The 16,794-nt window shown below is 47.6% G+C and overlaps 1 protein-coding gene across 4 annotated transcripts in view; it reads right to left on the bottom strand.

Moving 5' to 3' along the window:
• The window catches only part of LOC134949677 (guanine nucleotide-binding protein G(I)/G(S)/G(O) subunit gamma-8-like), a 197,076-nt gene that overhangs the window by 76,215 nt on the left and 104,067 nt on the right, over positions 1-16,794 (bottom strand). The window contains exon 1 of one of the 4 annotated variants that reach the window (XM_063938431.1): positions 94-549. The exons of the other annotated variants lie outside the window; for them this stretch is intronic. The gene's annotated coding sequence lies outside the window, so the exon portion shown is untranslated. Of the gene's footprint in view, positions 1-93; positions 550-16,794 lie in introns of those variants that run through there. 4 annotated transcript variants of the gene reach the window in all.

Here is a 16,794-nt window from a genome sequence, read left to right as displayed (position 1 = left end):
AGAGTCTCCCCCCCCTGGCTGAGGAGCCATCGCTCAGTATTACCAGACACACGTGTCTGTATACCTGCAGCCAGATCACCCTGAGCCCCTCACCTGTATACACCTAGGGCAGAGAGACGAGACCGAGGCGCTGACTCCGAGCTTCTTCTCCAGGTCTGACAGATGTGGCAGCTCCTATATCACATCATCTCTAGAGACAGAGGAAGGAGCTGAGGAGACAGCTGTGACCATAACGAGAGATACACCCACAGAGCCTGGCATCACTCTGCAGTAATATTACATCACCCGGTGCCCGGAGATTATACAGCGTACTACTACATCACCCGGTGCCTGGAGATTATACAGTGTACTACTACATCACCCGGTGCCCGGAGATTATACAGTGTACTACATCATCACCCGGTGCCCGGAGATTATACCGCGTACTACTACATCACCCGGTGCCCGGAGATTATACCGCGTACTACTACATCACCCGGTGCCCCGGAGATTATACCGCGTACTACTACATCACCCGGTGCCCGGAGATTATACCGCGTACTACTACATCACCCGGTGCCCGGAGACTACTACATCACCCGGTGCCCGGAGATTATACAGCGTACTACTACATCACCCGGTGCCGGAGATTATACCGCGTACTACTACATCACCCGGTGCCCGGAGATTATACCGCGTACTACTACATCACCCGGTGCCCGGAGATTATACCGCGTACTACTACATCACCCGGTGCCCGGAGATTATACCGCGTACTACTACATCACCCGGTGCCCGGAGATTATACCGCGTACTACTACATCACCCGGTGCCCGGAGATTATACAGCGTACTACTACATCACCCGGTGCCCGGAGATTATACAGCGTACTACTACATCACCCGGTGCCCAGAGATTATACAGCATACTACTACATCACCCAGTGCCCGGAGATTATACCGCGTACTACTACATCACCCGGTGCCCGGAGATTATACCGCGTACTACTACATCACCCGGTGCCCGGAGATTATACCGCGTACTACTACATCACCCGGTGCCCGGAGATTATACCGCGTACTACTACATCACCCGGTGCCGGGAGATTATACAGCGTACTACTACATCACCCGGTGCCCGGAGATTATACCGCGTACTACTACATCACCCAGTGCCCGGAGATTATACAGCGTACTACTACATCACCCGGTGCCCGGAGATTATACAGCGTACTACTACATCACCCGGTGCCCGGAGATTATACAGCGTACTACTACATCACCCGGTGCCCGGAGATTATACAGCGTACTACTACATCACCCGGTGCCCGGAGATTATACCGCGTACTACTACATCACCCGGTGCCCGGAGATTATACCGCGTACTACTACATCACCCGGTGCCCGGAGATTATACCGCGTACTACTACATCACCCGGTGCCCGGAGATTATACCGCGTACTACTACATCACCCGGTGCCCGGAGATTATACCGCGTACTACTACATCACCCGGTGCCCGGAGATTATACAGCGTACTACTACATCACCCGGTGCCCGGAGATTATACCGCGTACTACTACATCACCCAGTGACCGGAGATTATACCGCGTACTACTACATCACCCGGTGCCCGGAGATTATACAGCGTACTACTACAACACCCGATGCCTGGAGATTATACAGCGTACTACTACATCACCCGGTACCTGGAGATTATACAGCGTATTATTACATCACCCGGTGACCGGGGTACAGAGCGTATACAGCGTATTATTACATCACCCGTTGACCGGGATACAGAGAGTATACAGCGTATTATTACATCACCCGGTGACCGGGGTACAGAGATTATACAGCGTATTATTACATCACCTAGTGACCGGAATATAGAGAGTATACAGCGTATTATTACATCACCCAGTGACCGGAATACAGAGAGTATACAGCGTATTATTACATCACCCGGTGGCCGGGGTACAGAGATTATACAGCGTATTATTACATCACCCAGTGACCGGGGTACAGAGAGTATACAGCGTATTATTACATCACCCGGTGACCGGGGTACAGAGAGTATACAGCGTATTATTACATCACCCGGTGACCGGGGTACAGAGAGTATACAGCGTATTATTACATCACCCAGTGACCGGGTACAGAGTATACAGCGTATTATTACATCACCCAGTGACCGCGGTACAGAGAGTATACAGCGTATTATTACATCACCCGGTGACCGGGGTACAGAGAGTATACAGCGTATTATTACATTACCCAGTGACCGGGGTACAGAGATTATACAGCGTATTATTACATTACCTGGTGACCGGGGTACAGAGAGTATACAGCGTATTGTTACATCACCCGGTGACCGGGGTACAGAGAGTATACAGCGTATTATTACATCACCCAGTGACCGGAGTACAGAGAGTATACAGCGTATTATTACATCACCCGGTGACCGGGGTACAGAGAGTATACAGCGTATTATTACATCACCCGGTGACCGGGGTACAGAGAGTATACAGCGTATTATTACATCACCCGGTGACCGCGGTACAGAGAGTATACAGCGTATTATTACATCACCTGGTGACCGGGGTACAGAGTATACAGCGTATTATTACATCACCTGGTGACCGGGGTACAGAGAGTATACAGCGTATTATTACATCACCCGGTGACCGGGGAACAGAGAGTATACAGCGTATTATTACATCACCCGGTGACCGGGGTACAGAGAGTGTACAGCGTATTATTACATCACCCGGTGACCGGGGTACAGAGAGTATACAGCGTATTATTACATCACCCGGTGACCGGGGTACAGAGAGTATACAGCGTATTATTACATCACCCGGTGACCGGGGTACAGAGAGTATACAGCGTATTATTACATCACCCGGTGACCGGGGTACAGAGAGTACACAGCGTATTATTACATTACCCAGTGACCGGGGTACAGAGAGTATACAGCGTATTATTACATCACCCGGTGACCGGGGTACAGAGATTATACAGCGTATTATTACATCACCCGGTGACCGGAGTACAGAGAGTATACAGCGTATTATTACATCACCCAGTGACCGGGGTACAGAGAGTATACAGCGTATTATTACATCACCCGGTGACCGGGGTACAGAGAGTATACAGCGTATTATTACATCACCCGGTGACCGGGGTACAGAGAGTATACAGCGTATTATTACATCACCCAGTGACCGGGGTACAGAGAGTATACAGCGTATTATTACATCACCCGGTGACCGGGGTACAGAGAGTATACAGCGTATTATTACATCACCCGGTGACCAGGGTACAGAGTATACAGCGTATTATTACATCACCCGGTGACCGGGGTACAGAGTATACAGTGTATTATTACATCACCTGGTGACCGGGGTACAGAGATTATACAGCGTATTATTACATCACCCGGTGACCGGGGTACAGAGAGTATACAGCGTATTATTACATCACCCGGTGACCGGAGTACAGAGAGTATACAGCGTATTATTACATCACCCGGTGACCAGGGTACAGAGAGTATACAGCGTATTATTACATCACCCGGTGACCGGGGTACAGAGATTATACAGCGTATTATTACATCACCCGGTGACCGGGGTACAGAGAGTATACAGCGTATTGTTACATCACCCGGTGACCGGGGTACAGAGAGTATACAGCGTATTATTACATCACCCAGTGACCGGGGTACAGAGAGTATACAGCGTATTATTACATCACCCGGTGACCGGGGTACAGAGAGTATACAGCGTATTATTACATCACCCGGTGACCGGGGTACAGAGAGTATACAGCGTATTATTACATCACCCGGTGACCGGGGTACAGAGAGTATACAGCGTATTATTACATCACCCAGTGACCGCGGTACAGAGAGTATACAGCGTATTATTACATCACCCGGTGACCGGGGTACAGAGAGTATACAGCGTATTATTACATCGCCCGGTGACCGGGGTAGAGAGAGTATACAGCGTATTATTACATCACCCGGTGACCGGGGTACAGAGAGTATACAGCGTATTATTACATTACCCAGTGACCGGGGTACAGAGAGTATACAGCGTATTATTACATCACCCAGTGACCGGAGTACAGAAAGTATACAGCGTATTGTTACATTACCCAGTGACCAGGGTACAGAGAGTATACAGCGTATTACTACATCACCCGGTGACCGGGATACAGAGAGTATACAGCGTATTATTACATCACCCAGTGACCGGGGTACAGAGAGTATACAGCGTATTATTACATCACCTGGTGACCGGGGTACAGAGAGTATACAGCATATTATTACATCACCCGGTGACCGGGGTACAGAGAGTATACAGCGTATTATTACATCACCTGGTGACCGGGGTACAGAGAGTATACAGCGTATTATTACATCACCCGGTGACCGGGGAACAGAGAGTATACAGCGTATTATTACATCACCCGGTGACCGGGGTACAGAGTATACAGCGTATTATTACATCACCCAGTGACCGGGGTACAGAGATTATACAGCGTATTATTACATCACCCGGTGACCGGGGAACAGAGAGTATACAGCGTATTATTACATCACCTGGTGACCGGGGTACAGAGATTATACAGCGTATTATTACATCACCCGGTGACCGGGGTACAGAGAGTATACAGCGTATTATTAGATCACCCGGTGACCGGGGTACAGAGAGTATACAGCGTATTATTACATCACCCGGTGACCAGGGTACAGAGTATACAGCGTATTATTACATCACCCGGTGACCAGGGTACAGAGTATACAGCGTATTATTACATCACCCGGTGACCGGGGTACAGAGAGTATACAGCGTATTATTACATCACCCGGTGACCGGGGTACAGAGAGTATACAGCGTATTATTACATCACCCGGTGACCAGGGTACAGAGTATACAGCGTATTATTACATCACCCGGTGACCGGGGTACAGAGTATACAGCGTATTATTAGATCACCCGGTGACCGGGATACAGAGAGTATACAGCGTATTATTACATCACCCGGTGACCAGGGTACAGAGTATACAGCGTATTATTACATCACCCGGTGACCGGGGTACAGAGAGTATACAGCGTATTATTACATCACCCGGTGACCGGGGTACAGAGTATACAGCGTATTATTACATCACCCAGTGACCGGGGTACAGAGATTATACAGCGTATTATTACATCACCCGGTGACCGGAGTACAGAGATTATACAGCGTATTATTACATCACCCAGTGACTGGGATACAGAGAGTATACAGCGTATTATTACATCACCCAGTGACCGGGGTACAGAGAGTATACAGCGTATTATTACATCACCTGGTGACCGGGGTACAGAGAGTATACAGCGTATTATTACATCACCCGGTGACCGGGGTACAGAGAGTATACAGCGTATTATTACATCACCCGGTGACCGGGGTACAGAGAGTATACAGCGTATTATTACATCACCCGGTGACCGGGGTACAGAGATTATACAGCGTATTATTACATCACCCGGTGACCGGGGTACAGAGAGTATACAGCGTATTATTACATTACCCGGTGACCGGGGTGCAGAGAGTATACAGCGTATTATTGCATCACCCAGTGACCGGAGTACAGAGAGTATACAGCGTATTATTACATCACCCAGTGACCGGGGTACAGAGAGTATACAGCGTATTATTGCATCACCCAGTGACCGGAGTACAGAGAGTATACAGCTTATTATTACTACATCACCCAGTGACCGGGGTACAGAGAGTATACAGCGTATTATTACATCACCCGGTGACCGGGGTACAGAGAGTATACAGCGTATTATTGCATCACCCAGTGACCGGAGTACAGAGAGTATACAGCGTATTATTGCATCACCCGGTGACCGGGGTACAGAGAGTATACAGCGTATTATTACATCACCCAGTGACCGGAGTACAGAGAGTATACAGCGTATTATTACATCACCCGGTGACCGGGGTACAGAGAGTATACAGCGTATTATTACATCACCCAGTGACCGGAGTACAGAGAGTATACAGCGTATTATTACATCACCCGGTGACCAAGGTACAGAGAGTATACAGCGTATTATTACATCACCCGGTTACCGTGGAACAGAGAGTATACAGCGTATTATTAGATCACCCGGTGACCGGGGTACAGAGAGTATACAGCGTATTGTTTTGTTACATCACCCGGTGACCGGGGAACAGAGAGTATACAGCGTATTATTACATCACCCGGTGACCGGGGAACAGAGAGTATACAGCGTATTATTACATCACCCGGTGACCGGGGAACAGAGAGTATACAGCGTATTATTACATCACCCGGTGACCGGGGTACAGAGAGTATACAGCGTATTATTACATCACCCGGTGACTGCGGTACAGAGAGTATACAGCGTATTGTTACATCACCCGGTGACCGGGGAACAGAGAGTATACAGCGTATTATTACATCACCCGGTGACCGGGGTACAGAGAGTATACAGCGTATTATTACATCACCCAGTGACCGGAGTACAGAGAGTATACAGCGTATTATTACATCACCCGGTTACCGTGGAACAGAGAGTATACAGCGTATTATTAGATCACCCGGTGACCGGGGTACAGAGAGTATACAGCGTATTGTTACATCACCCGGTGACCGGGGAACAGAGAGTATACAGCGTATTATTACATCACCCGGTGACCGGGGAACAGAGAGTATACAGCGTATTATTACATCACCCGGTGACCGGGGTACAGAGAGTATACAGCGTATTATTACATCACCCGGTGACCGGGGAACAGAGAGTATACAGCGTATTATTACATCACCCAGTGACCGGGGTACAGAGAGTATACAGCGTATTGTTACATTACCCAGTGACCAGGGTACAGAGAGTATACAGCGTATTATTACATCACCCAGTGACCGGGGTACAGAGAGTATACAGCGTATTATTACATCACCCGGTGACCGGGGTACAGAGAGTATACAGCGTATTATTACATCACCCGGTGACCAGGGTACAGAGAGTATACAGCGTATTATTACATCACCCAGTGACCGGAATAGAGAGTATACAGCGTATTATTACATCACCTGGTGACCGGGGTACAGAGAGTATACAGCATATTATTACATCACCCGGTGACCGGGGAACAGAGAGTATACAGCGTATTATTACATCACCTGGTGACCGGGGTACAGAGAGTATACAGTGTATTATTACATCACCCAGTGACCGGGGTACAGAGAGTATACAGCGTATTATTACATCACCCAGTGACCGGAATAGAGAGTATACAGCGTATTATTACATCACCCGGTGACCGGGGAACAGAGAGTATACAGCGTATTATTACATCACCCGGTGACCGGGGAACAGAGAGTATACAGCGTATTATTACATCACCCGGTGACCGGGGAACAGAGAGTATACATCGTATTATTACATCACCCGGTGACCTGGGTACAGAGAGTATACAGCGTATTATTACATCACCCAGTGACCGGAATAGAGAGTATACAGCGTATTATTACATCACCCGGTGACCGGGGAACAGAGAGTATACAGCGTATTATTACATCACCTGGTGACCGGGGTACAGAGAGTATACAGCGTATTGTTACATTACCCAGTGACCAGGGTACAGAGAATATACAGCGTATTATTACATCACCCAGTGACCGGGGTACAGAGAGTATACAGCGTATTATTACATCACCCGGTGACCGGGGTACAGAGAGTATACAGCGTATTGTTACATTACCCAGTGACCGGGGTACAGAGAGTATACAGCGTATTATTACATCACCCGGTGACCGGGGTACAGAGATTATACAGCGTATTATTACATCACCTAGTGACCGGAATATAGAGAGTATACAGCGTATTATTACATCACCCAGTGACCGAAATACAGAGAGTATACAGCGTATTATTACATCACCCGGTGGCCGGGGTACAGAGATTATACAGCGTATTATTACATCACCCAGTGACCGGGGTACAGAGAGTATACAGCGTATTATTACATCACCCGGTGACCGGGGTACAGAGAGTATACAGCGTATTATTACATCACCCGGTGACCGGGGTACAGAGAGTATACAGCGTATTATTACATCACCCAGTGACCGGGTACAGAGTATACAGCGTATTATTACATCACCCAGTGACCGCGGTACAGAGAGTATACAGTGTATTATTACATCACCCGGTGACCGGGGTACAGAGAGTATACAGCGTATTATTACATTACCCAGTGACCGGGGTACAGAGATTATACAGCGTATTATTACATTACCTGGTGACCGGGGTACAGAGAGTATACAGCGTATTATTACATCACCCAGTGACCGGAGTACAGAGAGTATACAGCGTATTATTACATCACCCGGTGACCGGGGTACAGAGAGTATACAGCGTATTATTACATCACCCAGTGACCGGGGTACAGAGAGTATACAGCGTATTATTACATCACCCGGTGACCGGGGTACAGAGAGTATACAGCGTATTATTACATCACCCGGTGACCAGGGTACAGAGTATACAGCGTATTATTACATCACCCGGTGACCGGGGTACAGAGTATACAGTGTATTATTACATCACCTGGTGACCGGGGTACAGAGATTATACAGCGTATTATTACATCACCCGGTGACCGGGGTACAGAGAGTATACAGCGTATTATTACATCACCCGGTGACCGGGGTACAGAGAGTATACAGCGTATTATTACATCACCCGGTGACCAGGGTACAGAGTATACAGCGTATTATTACATCACCCGGTGACCGGGGTACAGAGAGTATACAGCGTATTATTACATCACCCGGTGACCGGGGTACAGAGTATACAGCGTATTATTACATCACCCAGTGACCGGGGTACAGAGAGTATACAGCGTATTATTACATCACCTGGTGACCGGGGTACAGAGAGTATACAGCGTATTATTACATCACCCAGTGACCGGGGTACAGAGAGTATACAGCGTATTATTACATCACCTGGTGACCGGGGTACAGAGAGTATACAGCGTATTATTACATCACCCGGTGACCCGGGTACAGAGAGTATACAGCGTATTATTACATCACCCGGTGACCGGGGTACAGAGAGTATACAGCGTATTATTACATCACCCGGTGACCGGGGTACAGAGATTATACAGCGTATTATTACATCACCCGGTGACCGGAGTACAGAGAGTATACAGCGTATTATTACATCACCCGGTGACCAGGGTACAGAGAGTATACAGCGTATTATTACATCACCCGGTGACCGGGGTACAGAGATTATACAGCGTATTATTACATCACCCGGTGACCGGGGTACAGAGAGTATACAGCGTATTGTTACATCACCCGGTGACCGGGGTACAGAGAGTATACAGCGTATTATTACATCACCCAGTGACCGGGGTACAGAGAGTATACAGCGTATTATTACATCACCCGGTGACCGGGGTACAGAGAGTATACAGCGTATTATTACATCACCCGGTGACCGGGGTACAGAGAGTATACAGCGTATTATTACATCACCCAGTGACCGCGGTACAGAGAGTATACAGCGTATTATTACATCACCCGGTGACCGGGGTACAGAGAGTATACAGCGTATTATTACATCGCCCGGTGACCGGGGTAGAGAGAGTATACAGCGTATTATTACATCACCCGGTGACCGGGGTACAGAGAGTATACAGCGTATTATTACATTACCCAGTGACCGGGGTACAGAGAGTATACAGCGTATTATTACATCACCCAGTGACCGGAGTACAGAAAGTATACAGCGTATTGTTACATTACCCAGTGACCAGGGTACAGAGAGTATACAGCGTATTACTACATCACCCGGTGACCGGGATACAGAGAGTATACAGCGTATTATTACATCACCCAGTGACCGGGGTACAGAGAGTATACAGCGTATTATTACATCACCCGGTGACCGGGGTACAGAGAGTATACAGCGTATTATTACATCACCCGGTGACCAGGGTACAGAGAGTATACAGCGTATTATTACATCACCCAGTGACCGGAATAGAGAGTATACAGCGTATTATTACATCACCTGGTGACCGGGGTACAGAGAGTATACAGCATATTATTACATCACCCGGTGACCGGGGAACAGAGAGTATACAGCGTATTATTACATCACCTGGTGACCGGGGTACAGAGAGTATACAGTGTATTATTACATCACCCAGTGACCGGGGTACAGAGAGTATACAGCGTATTATTACATCACCCAGTGACCGGAATAGAGAGTATACAGCGTATTATTACATCACCCGGTGACCGGGGAACAGAGAGTATACAGCGTATTATTACATCACCCGGTGACCGGGGAACAGAGAGTATACAGCGTATTATTACATCACCCGGTGACCGGGGAACAGAGAGTATACAGCGTATTATTACATCACCCGGTGACCTGGGTACAGAGAGTATACAGCGTATTATTACATCACCCAGTGACCGGAATAGAGAGTATACAGCGTATTATTACATCACCCGGTGACCGGGGAACAGAGAGTATACAGCGTATTATTACATCACCTGGTGACCGGGGTACAGAGAGTATACAGCGTATTGTTACATTACCCAGTGACCAGGGTACAGAGAATATACAGCGTATTATTACATCACCCAGTGACCAGGGTACAGAGAGTATACAGCGTATTATTACATCACCCGGTGACCGGGGTACAGAGAGTATACAGCGTATTGTTTCATTACCCAGTGACCGGGGTACAGAGAGTATACAGCGTATTATTACATCACCCGGTGACCGGGGTACAGAGATTATACAGCGTATTATTACATCACCTAGTGACCGGAATATAGAGAGTATACAGCGTATTATTACATCACCCAGTGACCGAAATACAGAGAGTATACAGCGTATTATTACATCACCCGGTGGCCGGGGTACAGAGATTATACAGCGTATTATTACATCACCCAGTGACCGCGGTACAGAGAGTATACAGCGTATTATTACATCACCCGGTGACCGGGGTACAGAGAGTATACAGCGTATTATTACATCGCCCGGTGACCGGGGTAGAGAGAGTATACAGCGTATTATTACATCACCCGGTGACCGGGGTACAGAGAGTATACAGCGTATTATTACATTACCCAGTGACCGGGGTACAGAGAGTATACAGCGTATTATTACATCACCCAGTGACCGGAGTACAGAAAGTATACAGCGTATTGTTACATTACCCAGTGACCAGGGTACAGAGAGTATACAGCGTATTACTACATCACCCGGTGACCGGGATACAGAGAGTATACAGCGTATTATTACATCACCCAGTGACCGGGGTACAGAGAGTATACAGCGTATTATTACATCACCTGGTGACCGGGGTACAGAGAGTATACAGCATATTATTACATCACCCGGTGACCGGGGTACAGAGAGTATACAGCGTATTATTACATCACCCGGTGACCGGGGTACAGAGAGTATACAGCGTATTATTACATCACCCGGTGACCGAGGTACAGAGAGTATACAGCGTATTATTACATCACCCGGTGACCGGGGTACAGAGATTATACAGCGTATTATTACATCACCCGGTGACCGGGGTACAGAGAGTATACAGCGTATTATTACATTACCCGGTGACCGGGGTGCAGAGAGTATACAGCGTATTATTGCATCACCCAGTGACCGGAGTACAGAGAGTATACAGCGTATTATTACATCACCCAGTGACCGGGGTACAGAGAGTATACAGCGTATTATTGCATCACCCAGTGACCGGAGTACAGAGAGTATACAGCTTATTATTACTACATCACCCAGTGACCGGGGTACAGAGAGTATACAGCGTATTATTACATCACCCGGTAACCGGGGTACAGAGAGTATACAGCGTATTATTGCATCACCCAGTGACCGGAGTACAGAGAGTATACAGCGTATTATTGCATCACCCGGTGACCGGGGTACAGAGAGTATACAGCGTATTATTACATCACCCAGTGACCGGAGTACAGAGAGTATACAGCGTATTATTACATCACCCGGTGACCGGGGTACAGAGAGTATACAGCGTATTATTACATCACCCAGTGACCGGAGTACAGAGAGTATACAGCGTATTATTACATCACCCGGTGACCAAGGTACAGAGAGTATACAGCGTATTATTACATCACCCGGTTACCGTGGAACAGAGAGTATACAGCGTATTATTAGATCACCCGGTGACCGGGGTACAGAGAGTATACAGCGTATTGTTTTGTTACATCACCCGGTGACCGGAGTACAGAGAGTATACAGCGTATTATTACATCACCCGGTTACCGTGGAACAGAGAGTATACAGCGTATTATTAGATCACCCGGTGACCGGGGTACAGAGAGTATACAGCGTATTGTTACATCACCCGGTGACCGGGGAACAGAGAGTATACAGCGTATTATTACATCACCCAGTGACCGGGGTACAGAGAGTATACAGCGTATTATTACATCACCCGGTGACCGGGGTACAGAGAGTATACAGCGTATTATTACATCACCCGGTGACCAGGGTACAGAGAGTATACAGCGTATTATTACATCACCCAGTGACCGGAATAGAGAGTATACAGCGTATTATTACATCACCTGGTGACCGGGGTACAGAGAGTATACAGCATATTATTACATCACCCGGTGACCGGGGAACAGAGAGTATACAGCGTATTATTACATCACCTGGTGACCGGGGTACAGAGAGTATACAGTGTATTATTACATCACCCAGTGACCGGGGTACAGAGAGTATACAGCGTATTATTACATCACCCAGTGACCGGAATAGAGAGTATACAGCGTATTATTACATCACCCGGTGACCGGGGAACAGAGAGTATACAGCGTATTATTACATCACCCGGTGACCGGGGAACAGAGAGTATACAGCGTATTATTACATCACCCGGTGACCGGGGAACAGAGAGTATACAGCGTATTATTACATCACCCGGTGACCTGGGTACAGAGAGTATACAGCGTATTATCACATCACCCAGTGACCGGAATAGAGAGTATACAGCGTATTATTACATCACCCGGTGACCGGGGAACAGAGAGTATACAGCGTATTATTACATCACCTGGTGACCGGGGTACAGAGAGTATACAGCGTATTGTTACATTACCCAGTGACCAGGGTACAGAGAATATACAGCGTATTATTACATCACCCAGTGACCGGGGTACAGAGAGTATACAGCGTATTATTACATCACCCGGTGACCGGGGTACAGAGAGTATACAGCGTATTGTTACATTACCCAGTGACCGGGGTACAGAGAGTATACAGCGTATTATTACATCACCCGGTGACCGGGGTACAGAGATTATACAGTGTATTATTACATCACCTAGTGACCGGAATATAGAGAGTATACAGCGTATTATTACATCACCCAGTGACCGAAATACAGAGAGTATACAGCGTATTATTACATCACCCGGTGGCCGGGGTACAGAGATTATACAGCGTATTATTACATCACCCAGTGACCGGGGTACAGAGAGTATACAGCGTATTATTACATCACCCGGTGACCGGGGTACAGAGAGTATACAGCGTATTATTACATCACCCGGTGACCGGGGTACAGAGAGTATACAGCGTATTATTACATCACCCAGTGACCGGGTACAGAGTATACAGCGTATTATTACATCACCCAGTGACCGCGGTACAGAGAGTATACAGCGTATTATTACATCACCCGGTGACCGGGGTACAGAGAGTATACAGCGTATTATTACATTACCCAGTGACCGGGGTACAGAGATTATACAGCGTATTATTACATTACCTGGTGACCGGGGTACAGAGAGTATACAGCGTATTATTACATCACCCAGTGACCGGAGTACAGAGAGTATACAGCGTATTATTACATCACCCGGTGACCGGGGTACAGAGAGTATACAGCGTATTATTACATCACCCGGTGACCGGGGTACAGAGAGTATACAGCGTATTATTACATCACCCGGTGACCGCGGTACAGAGAGTATACAGCGTATTATTACATCACCTGGTGACCGGGGTACAGAGAGTATACAGCGTATTATTACATCACCTGGTGACCGGGGTACAGAGAGTATACAGCGTATTATTACATCACCTGGTGACCGGGGAACAGAGAGTATACAGCGTATTATTACATCACCCGGTGACCGGGGTACAGAGAGTATACAGCGTATTATTACATCACCCGGTGACCGGGGTACAGAGAGTATACAGCGTATTATTACATCACCCGGTGACCGGGGTACAGAGAGTATACAGCGTATTATTACATTACCCAGTGACCGGGGTACAGAGAGTATACAGCGTATTATTACATCACCCGGTGACCGGGGTACAGAGATTATACAGCGTATTATTACATCACCCGGAGACCGGAGTACAGAGAGTATACAGCGTATTATTACATCACCCGGTGACCGGGGTACAGAGAGTATACAGCGTATTATTACATCACCCGGTGACCGGGGTACAGAGAGTATACAGCGTATTATTACATCACCCGGTGACCGGGGTACAGAGAGTATACAGCGTATTATTACATCACCCAGTGACCGGGGTACAGAGAGTATACAGCGTATTATTACATCACCCGGTGACCGGGGTACAGAGAGTATACAGCGTATTATTACATCACCCGGTGACCAGGGTACAGAGTATACAGCGTATTATTACATCACCCGGTGACCGGGGTACAGAGTATACAGTGTATTATTACATCACCTGGTGACCGGGGTACAGAGATTATACAGCGTATTATTACATCACCCGGTGACCGGGGTACAGAGAGTATACAGCGTATTATTACATCACCCGGTGACCGGGGTACAGAGAGTATACAGCGTATTATTACATCACCCGGTGACCAGGGTACAGAGTATACAGCGTATTATTACATCACCCGGTGACCGGGGTACAGAGAGTATACAGCGTATTATTACATCACCCGGTGACCGGGGTACAGAGTATACAGCGTATTATTACATCACCCAGTGACCGGGGTACAGAGAGTATACAGCGTATTATTACATCACCTGGTGACCGGGGTACAGAGAGTATACAGCGTATTATTACATCACCCAGTGACCGGGGTACAGAGAGTATACAGCGTATTATTATATCACCTGGTGACCGGGGTACAGAGAGTATACAGCGTATTATTACATCACCCGGTGACCCGGGTACAGAGAGTATACAGCGTATTATTACATCACCCGGTGACCGGGGTACAGAGAGTATACAGCGTATTATTACATTACCCAGTGACCGGGGTACAGAGAGTATACAGCGTATTATTACATCACCCGGTGACCGGGGTACAGAGATTATACAGCGTATTATTACATCACCCGGTGACCGGAGTACAGAGAGTATACAGCGTATTATTACATCACCCGGTGACCAGGGTACAGAGAGTATACAGCGTATTATTACATCACCCGGTGACCGGGGTACAGAGATTATACAGCGTATTATTACATCACCCGGTGACCGGGGTACAGAGAGTATACAGCGTATTGTTACATCACCCGGTGACCGGGGTACAGAGAGTATACAGCGTATTATTACATCACCCAGTGACCGGGGTACAGAGAGTATACAGCGTATTATTACATCACCCGGTGACCGGGGTACAGAGAGTATACAGCGTATTATTACATCACCCGGTGACCGGGGTACAGAGAGTATACAGCGTATTATTACATCACCCGGTGACCGGGGAACAGAGAGTATACAGCGTATTATTACATCACCCGGTGACCGGGGTACAGAGAGTATACAGCGTATTATTACATCGCCCGGTGACCGGGGTAGAGAGAGTATACAGCGTATTATTACATCACCCGGTGACCGGGGTACAGAGAGTATACAGCGTATTATTACATTACCCAGTGACCGGGGTACAGAGAGTATACAGCGTATTATTACATCACCCAGTGACCGGAGTACAGAAAGTATACAGCGTATTGTTACATTACCCAGTGACCAGGGTACAGAGAGTATACAGCGTATTACTACATCACCCGGTGACCGGGATACAGAGAGTATACAGCGTATTATTACATCACCCAGTGACCGGGGTACAGAGAGTATACAGCGTATTATTACATCACCCGGTGACCGGGGTACAGAGAGTATACAGCGTATTATTACATCACCCGGTGACCAGGGTACAGAGAGTATACAGCGTATTATTACATCACCCAGTGACCGGAATAGAAAGTATACAGCGTATTATTACATCACCTGGTGACCGGGGTACAGAGAGTATACCGCATATTATTACATCACCCGGTGACCGGGGAACAGAGAGTATACAGCGTATTATTACATCACCTGGTGACAGGGGTACAGAGAGTATACAGTGTATTATTACATCACCCAGTGACCGGGGTACAGAGAGTATACAGCGTATTATTACATCACCCAGTGACCGGAATAGAGAGTATACAGCGTATTATTACATCACCCGGTGACCGGGGAACAGAGAGTATACAGCGTATTATTACATCACCCGGTGACCGGGGAACAGAGAGTATACAGCGTATTATTACATCACCCGGTGACCGGGGAACAGAGAGTATACAGCGTATTATTACATCACCCGGTGACCTGGGTACAGAGAGTATACAGCGTATTATTACATCACCCAGTGACCGGAATAGAGAGTATACAGCGTATTATTACATCACCCGGTGACCG

This window comes from Pseudophryne corroboree, chromosome 8, assembly GCF_028390025.1.
Source record: "Pseudophryne corroboree isolate aPseCor3 chromosome 8, aPseCor3.hap2, whole genome shotgun sequence".
In the NCBI taxonomy this organism is placed as follows: domain Eukaryota; kingdom Metazoa; phylum Chordata; class Amphibia; order Anura; family Myobatrachidae; genus Pseudophryne; species Pseudophryne corroboree.
This window is presented reverse-complemented; position numbering and strand designations above follow the sequence as displayed.